Source organism: Chiloscyllium plagiosum, unplaced genomic scaffold, assembly GCF_037043375.1.
Source record: "Chiloscyllium plagiosum isolate Xiang-an unplaced genomic scaffold, Cpla_swu_hap1 HiC_scaffold_38, whole genome shotgun sequence".
In the NCBI taxonomy this organism is placed as follows: Eukaryota; Metazoa; Chordata; class Chondrichthyes; order Orectolobiformes; family Hemiscylliidae; genus Chiloscyllium; species Chiloscyllium plagiosum.
The window spans coordinates 57,361,866-57,370,554 of record NW_028270176.1 but is presented as its reverse complement, the minus strand read 5'-3'; the positions used below and the strand labels follow the sequence as shown (position 1 = coordinate 57,370,554).

At 45.3% G+C, this 8,689-nt stretch overlaps 1 long non-coding RNA gene across 1 annotated transcript in view; it reads right to left on the bottom strand.

The window, feature by feature from the left end:
- Positions 1-764: 764 nt before the first annotated feature.
- Positions 765-8,689, bottom strand: part of LOC148139522 (uncharacterized) — a 43,866-nt gene continuing 35,941 nt past the window's right edge. The window contains exons 10-11 of the long non-coding RNA XR_015753631.1: positions 5,600-5,718; positions 765-1,478 (exon numbers count right to left, since the gene is read on the bottom strand). This is a non-coding gene — a long non-coding RNA (uncharacterized LOC148139522). The remainder of the gene's footprint in view (positions 1,479-5,599; positions 5,719-8,689) is intronic.

Here is an 8,689-nt window from a genome sequence, read left to right as displayed (position 1 = left end):
ATGTTCTTCGGATGGTCGGTGGGATTTGATGGGCCAATGCTCTGCTTCCACACTGTCGGGATTCTATTCCATGATTGAGGATAAAGGCTACACAGCAGGTGTCCTTGGAGAAGGAGCATGTGCTGTGTATCAATGCTCTCGATGCCTTGAGATAGAGGTGGGCACCGCAGGGGATACAGTGCTTTATCTCCACCGCTGCCCCCTCCATACAACTCTACTTTGATTTAGTCCCTTCTCACTTTGTCACTTATAATGGTTTGCTTGGCCCGTAATGGGCTTTGTTTGGAAATATTCAATTGGTTACACAAATGATTGGTTAATGCTGGTGATGAGATGTCTAGATTAGAGTGGTGCTGGAAAAGAACAGCAAGTTAGGCAGGATTCAAGGAGAAGGAAAAGCAACGTTTTGGTAAAAGCCCTTTTCCTGCACCACTAATCTAGGCTCTGGCTTCCAGCATCTGTGGTCCTCATTTTTCTCTGCTGGTGATTATGTTAACCAAAAGCAAAATGGCGTAATGATGATTTTGATGGTGGGAAAGTTACTGTGATAACATTTCTGGGTCGGAGAAATGGGAAAAAGAACGCTTCACAGCTCACAGAACGAGAACTGAAAAGCAGTTAACTCAAACCAAAGGTTCAGACAGGGAGGGAATATTTTCCCGGAGTTTGAGTAGCTGGAAAGTGATGGGGTCCGGGAATAGACAGGATTTTGTTTTACAGAGGTTGAAAGTTTTAAAACTTATATTCAGACAGTTTAATTTATTTTCTTTAATTTTATTTACTGTGCAAAAAACTTTTACAACATTTTAAAACCAAAATTTACAAACCTTGTGTTAAAGATCAATGTTAAATAAAATCCATCAAACCACCCCTCACTGAAAACTGACGTGGAAGTTCAATCTCCTGGAAGATAGCAGCAGGAGGAGACCATTCGGCCTTTCAATCCTGCTCCACCATTCAGTGGGAAACAGCTGACCATCCAGTTCAGTCTCCTGTTCCTGCTGTGTTCCAATCCTCTTTCATGACTTTACCTCGAAGAACTATATCAAAGTCCTCCTTTGGCTTCACTGCCTTTTGTTCCAGTGGTGTTGCTGTGTTACTGTGTGGGTGTAGGCAGGGGTAAATGTGATGGTGCTGCCTCCTGGAGTATGTACTCAGCCTCCCTCATCATCCTGCAGTAACATCAACTGGGTTTTAGCAACTAGAGATAGAAACCATTTCCAGGATATGGGCATCACTGGCTCAGCCAGTATTTATTCCCCATCTCTAGTTACCCTTCAGAAGATGGTGGTGAGCTGCTGTCTCGTACCATTCACAGTCCATTTGGTGCAGATAGACCGACAATGCTGGGAGGGAGAGTGTTGCAGGATTTTGGCCGAGTGATTCTCTATCTTTGCTTCTTCAAACACTGGGTAACTTAATCACGATCTGCACATGATTCTGAGATTTCATTCTGCAAATCTTCACCATCTCCCACCCTGTATAAAGTAATATGTACAGATTAGAAATTCAGAGCAGACAATTCTAGTTTCTCTGGAATATCTTTTTCCCCCTTTCTTCCCTCAAAGCTGTAACCCTCCAGCCCACTTACTCTCTCCCACCATTCTGACTCTACAACCCCCTAAGGTACACCCTCCCCATTCTCATGGAGTTGCTGATAAACAGATCCATGCCACCACTTCCCGTCCCTGGTTAGACTCTGCACCCTTTCTGGGTTCACTTCCTTTCCCTTCAGTTGCTGCAAGTCAATAATGTAACAGCAGAATGAGACAAAAGGAAACAGACAGGGAGGTGGCAGATCCTGGACAGAAGAGAAACCTTCAGGCTGGGAGAATGGGTCAGATCCTTCTTTGTTCCCCATTAGTTGATTCCCACCATTACAATGAATTGAGGATGGAGAGTGGTCCTACATGGGTATAGTGACACTTTGACCCTCTCCCCCAACAGATCAATACTATGAGCAGATACATTCCTCCTCCAGCCAATCACAGTGTGAAATACTTTCCGCAAAGTATACTTACCCAAAGCACATGCTCCAAAACCCACCCACATTCTGTACATGTACAGTGCCAGGTTTCCCCACACTCGTGTGGGCCCTGCCTCAAGGATTGTGGGAGTTGTAGTCCCCATGAAGCCACTGGAGCCCTGTCTCTGGGAAGTGATTAAAAAGTGTAGGCTGGAGGGTTGTGTGTAGGATCCCCATTCAGACACACAGAACATATGGACTGTCACTGGGTTTTACTGAGACATCTGCTTCCACAACCTGATTTTTTGATGTAAGGAATATAGATTCAACCAACTGGGGCGTGGGATGGTTAATAGGAGGAGGAGATTTTAAGCAGAGGTGGCTCAATGGTTAGCATTGCTGACTCACAACGTCAGGGACCTGGATTTGTTTCCAGCCTTAGGCGACTGTGTGGAGTTTACACGTTCTCCCTGTGTCTGTGCAAGTTTCCTCTGGGTGCTCCAGTTTCATTTCTCAGTCCAAAGATGTGCAGGTTAAGTGGATTGGCTGTGCTAAATTCCCACAGTGTCCATGCCTGTGCAGTTAAGCCATTAACCATGGGAAATACAGGGAATGGGTCAGTCTGAATGGGATGCTCATTATAGGGTTGGTGTGGACTCCATGGACGAATACCCTGTTTCTGCACTGTAGGGGACTCTATTTTATTCTCATGAAGAAAAATGGACCTATCTCAAAGTGCTGTGAATCTGGGGAATTCCTTATTCAAAATGTGGTGGATGCCAGGACAATGAGCAAATTTACTGAAGAGATACAGACATTAAATTTGCAATGAGATGAAGGGTGAGAGAGGGAGCAGGTGGGAAAATCCAGCTGAGACCGAGGTGAGCTCAATCATCATGGTATTAAATGATGGAGCTGGTTCAAAGGGCTGCATTGCATCTCCTGGGCCCAGGGCTTATCTTCTTACGGTAATAACTGGAAAGCTGAATCCAAAACTCACCACCTTCACCAAAGGAGATTTTTGGAAAAAGCAGGATAGTCAGGTGGATTAGATAGTGAGGAAGCGTGTGGGAGATAATGATTTTGCAATTTTAAACTGAGGTGAGTTAAAAATCACAACAACAGATTATAGTCCAGCAGGTTTAATTGGATCATGATGAAGGAGCAACGGTCCGAAAGCTAGTGTGCTTCCAATTAATCCTGACGGACTATAACCTGGCGTTGTGTGATTTTTAAAATTTTGTACACCCCAGTCCAACACCGGCATCTCCAAATCATGTAAACTGAGGGGAGACAGTGATGTATGGTTTTAGACTGTGTAGTACATTCACACCGTCCAGAATACTCTGTTGTGAATATCTATCCTGTACTTTATTACAAGGCCAAGGTCTCTGACAATGAAAACCAAAACACCCAGGTAACATCGCTTCACCTCGTAATCTGATGAAAAGACTTGTGATAAGTATGATTGAATTTAGAATACAGTTGGAAAGCGGGAAGATTAAATCCAATCCCAAGATCCTCTGCTTAAACAAAGGAGACTACAATAGGATGAGGCAGGAGTTGGCTAATGTAGACTGGAAGCAAAGATTTTAGGGTGGGACAGTTGACAGACAGTGGAGGAATATCAAAGAATTTTTCAAACTGCTCAGCAAAAGTATACATCAGTGAAAAGGAAGGACTGTAGGAAAAGGAGTAATCTGCCATGGGTGGCTAAGGAAATAAGGGAGTCTATCAAATTGAAATAGAAAGCATACAAATTGGCAAAGACCAAGGAGAAACTAGGAGATTAGAAAAACTTTAAAGATCAACCGAAAGCCAGATGGGATTGGGGGAGAAAAGTCATTCCTGAAGAAGGGCTAATGCCCGAAACGTCGATTCTCCTGTTCCCTGGATGCTGCCTGACCTGCTGCGCTTTTCCAGCAACACATTTCCATCTCTGATCTCCAGCATCTGCAGACCTCACTTTCTCCTCCGGAGAAAAGTGATGAGCAGCTATCCCCAGGGCCAGAATAGCAGTTTACACTGCTAGAGGGGAACCTATTATGTGGGGAACATATGGCCTCTGAAATTGTTGAAGCACTTAACTGTTACCATAGAGATAATCCTGATCAAGTTCAAACTCACTCCAAAAGCTTATAGTCCAACAGGTTTATTTAGAAGTACAACTTGGTGATGTGTGTTTTTTAAACTTTGCCCACCCCGCTCCAACACCAGTTCTTCAACATCAGAATCCTGACAGACAGCCCCACTGAAACTGAAGTGCCTGAGCCACAGGGGTGTGGGGGAGGGCTCAACACAAAGGTTGAGCTGAACTCGACTTTTTAACTGCCGTTGCTATGGAGATAATATTGAGAGACAGCCTCCATTCAAAACCACAAAGGTATAAGAATGGGAGCGGCACATCGGACAGGCGGGGGGTTACCTGATGCTGCCTGGAGGTGTTTTGCATGTACACTCTCCAGGTACCTGTCTCATCAATAAAGACTCAAAGAAGACCTCTCAGAGTTCTGTACCTAGTTATTCCTATCCAGCAGGGTTCAGGAATATGAGTACACAGCAGTCAGTCTTCACAGTGGAGGATACGAAGAACATGCCAGTAATTGATAAAGAGACAAAGGAAGGTGAGGACCAAGAAACAACCATCATCACGAAAGCGTTAGAACTGGGCAAGCTAATGGAGCTTAACGTGGACACGTCTCCTTGCTCAGATGAAATCCATCCCAGGGTGCTACCAGAGATAGCAGGAGAAATAGCAAATATACTTGGAGTCAGAGCATCCTATAGCAGAGGCTGGCCCTTTGGCCTAAACTGGCCCATGCTCGCCAAAATGCCCATCACGTGAACCCCATTTCCCTGCACTTGGCCCATCTGCTCTGACGCTTTGCTATTCATGCATTTGTCCAAATATTTTTTACATGTTATTAATGTACCCACCTCAACCACTTCCACTGGCAGCTCAGTCCATATACATACCACCCTCTGTGTAAAACAGTTGCCCCTCAGGTTCCCTTTCATTCTTTCTCCTAGAACCTTAAACTGATGCCCTCCAGTCCTTGATTCCCTGGGCAAAAGACTGAGTGCATTCACCTTACCCAGGCCTCTCATGGTCTTACAGACTTCAAGATTCCCCCCCCCCCCCGTTTCCTCTGCTCTAAACAAAAAAAAATCCTTGCTTGTCCAGCCTCTTCCTATAACTCAGACCCCTGAGCCCTGACAAAAATCCTTGTAAATTTCTTCTGCACTTTTTCCCGTTTAATAACTGAAACCTACAGTACATTCATCACATTTCCACTATTTCCCCACGGCGCTGGAACAGACGTGACAACGCCAATGAATTACAAGCCATGATCGATAATTAACTCCTTTACAACAATCCCGTTTTCATCGTTTGTTCCATGGTGCAGGTATCCTTGTCTCTTTCTGGTTGCTTGGTTAATTAAAACCTTGTCCTCATACAAAACAAATCTGTAGCTTAATTGTTCCTGGAAAATGTGCCATGTTTTTCAGACTTTTAAAAATAAACAAAATCTCTCTCCACAGTCACACGCTAACATGGACTTGGCTGTGTCTCAGTAGTTTTTTCCAGTCACAGTGATATTTGAAATATTCACCCACGGACAGAATACTCACCTTTCCTTCCACATGAAAAGGCCAATGATATCCAGATCGGCATGAAGTTCAATTTGAATTTCTCATCCGTAAATCCGCCATTTCAGAACCGTACAGAGAAAACAAGATACCGGATGGATCTTTATAAGACAATGATAGTATTAAATTGTAGTTTCCTTGTTGCCCCAAAGCTTTAAATCTCAGTCTCACAAATTCTCTCTCGTTAACCAATCTCCTCACTCCTTTCCTCCACACCCAGTTCTCACACTCTCCCCTCTCCTTAGATTCAGCTTCCTAGCTCCTGCCTGCAGGCTAAGAACCAAAAAAAAAAGGGGTGGCATGATGGCACTGCTGCCCCACAGCACTAGGGTCCCAGGTTCGATTCCAGCCTTGGGTGACTGTCTGTGTGGAGTTTGCACATTCTCCCCGTGTCTGCGTGAGTTTCCTCCGGGTGCTCCGGTTTCCTCCCACAATCCAAAGATGCTCAAGTCAGGTGAATCGGCCATGGGAAATGGGTCTGGGTGGGTTACTCTTCCGACGGTCAGTGTGGACTGGTTGGGCCGAAGGGCCTGTTGCCACACTGTAGGAAATCTAATCTAATCAAATCTATTAATCTGACTCAGAGCCTCCTGGGTGTTGGTGAATCCTCCTCCACCTCCCAGGGTTTCTTTCCTGGTCAGACCCAAACTGATTTTTTTCCCCAATCTGGAATCTCAATTATTTTCCCCACACCGACCCTCTGATAAGAACCATCCTGCACACACTGGCCAAATCATATCTGATTGAACTAAAATGAACCAAATTAGAACTTTAATTGCAGACCCATCCTTGTTCCTTTCCATAACATTCCTGAATCTTCACACGAGTTCTGATAACTTTCTGCAAAATGCTCCCCCCACTGATACGCCGACCACTTGTCACGATACCAGGGCTGGGACCATTCCCCTGGGTCCTGTTCCCAGAGGAGGAAAGGAGTGAGCTGCCCAATGACAGATTAATCCCACACACCCACAGCCTCCCTGGCACTGACCCATACTGCACATACGCCAACAATTGGCCAGCACTGCGCCAGTGCACTGGTTGCCCCTCCGACAGAGCATGCTCCAGATCACATTGGACCCTGGGTGATTGACAGCAGTTGCTGCCCAATAGGGTGGAGGGGGCGGGGCTGGAGGACTGGAGTACTGGGACAATGGGATGGTAAACAATGAATGAATGTGGAGGACACTGGGGGGATGGACAGCTCAGTGAGGGACAGGAGCAGTGCAGCAGCAGGAGGGGATCCTGGACAAACTGATCAATGGGAGAGTCTGACAGGAGAGAAACTACAGGAAGGTTCTGTTTGGAGGCTCAGGCAGGGACAGCTGGAAGCTTGGGCATGTTTTCCAAACAGCCTCTTCAAAGATGCTGTTACTCAACTTTGAACCCAAACCTCGTGGTTCAGAGGTAAGGACACTACCACTATTTCCTGGTGGGCTAATGGAATGAAGGGAAGATTTTCTCAATTTCACTCACATGGAAACTCCATGAGCTCCTCCCACTTACTGTCTATGGTGGGGATGGAGACAGAGCAGACGGAAGGGACTGCCTTTCAAAAGGAACTAACCGGCATTGGTGTTATTAACAAGACTCAACACACAGTCACTAACACAAAGCTGGTGTACGTGAACTTTATCCAGAATATTAACACCTATAATTGGGTGACGCAGACCCCAATGTACAGAGTTAAGTCGTGGATATTAATAACTGCTTTGTGTGAGAAATCACCTCTCATGAACATGAGTCAATTATTTTGAAGAAGTAACAAAGAGGATTGATGAGGGCAAAGCGGTGTAAACGATCTACATGGACTTCAGTAAGGTGTTCAACAAGGTTCCCCATGGGAGACTGGTTAGCAAGGTTAGATTTCCTGAAGAAGGGCCTGTGCCCGAAACGTCGAATCTCCTGTTCCCTGGATGCTGCCTGACCTGCTGTGCTGTTCCAGCAATAAAGTTTCAACTTTGATCTCCAGCATCTGCAGACCTCACTTTCTCCTAGCAAGGTTAGATCTCAAGGAAGATATAGAGAACTAGCTATTTGGATACAAAACTGGCTCAAAGGTAGAAGATGGAGGGTGGTGGTGAAAGGTTGCTTTTCAGATTGGAGACCTGTGACCAGTGGGGTGTCACAAAGTATTGGTGCTGGATCCACTAGTTTTCATCATTTATATAAATGATTTGAATGTGAATATAGGAAGCATTGTTAGTAAGATGACACCAAAATTGCAGGTGTAGTGGACAGTGAAGAGGATTACCTCAGATTACAACAGGATCTTGATCAGAGGGTCGAATGTGCTGAGGACTGGCAGAAAGAGTTTAATTTAGATAAATGTGAGGTGCTGCATATTGGAAAAGCAAATATTAGCAGGATGTATACACTTAATGGTAAGGTCCTCGGGAGTGCTCCTGAACAAAGAGACCTTGGAATGCAGGTTCATAGCTCCTTGAAAGCAGAATCGCAGGTAGATAGGATAGTGAAGTAGGTGTTTAGTATGCTTTCCTTTATCGGTCAGAGCACAGAGTATAGGAGTTGGGAGGTCATATTGCGGCTCTACAGGACATTGGTTAGGTCAATCTTGGAATATTGCATGCAATTCTGGTCTCCTTCCTATCAAAACAATATTGTGAAACGTGAAAGGGGTCAGAAAAGAATTACAAGCATGTTGCCAGGGTTGGAGGATTTGAGCTACAGGGAGAGGCTGAATACACTGTTTTCCCTGGAGCATGAGATGCTAATGGGTGACCTTATAGACGTTTATAAAATCAGTCGGGGCATGGATAGAGTAAATACACAAGGTCTTTTCCCTGTGGTGGGGAGGAGGCACGAGGGGTGTGGGCGACCGAGGCGGGGGGAGAAACCGAGAGGCGAGAGAGACAGTTATTTTATAGATCTGCAACACAACCCTGCTCCTGTTTTTTCCCTGTCCCCTTCAATCTCTCTGAAGGGCTCAGAACAAGTGCACAGTCCCTGGAAAATGGAGCTTCAGGGTGGTCAAGTGCTGAAGGTTGCATTTGGGACATGGACCTTTATTGGTCTGTGCACTTATCAATAAAGGGACCTGGGTTCAATTCC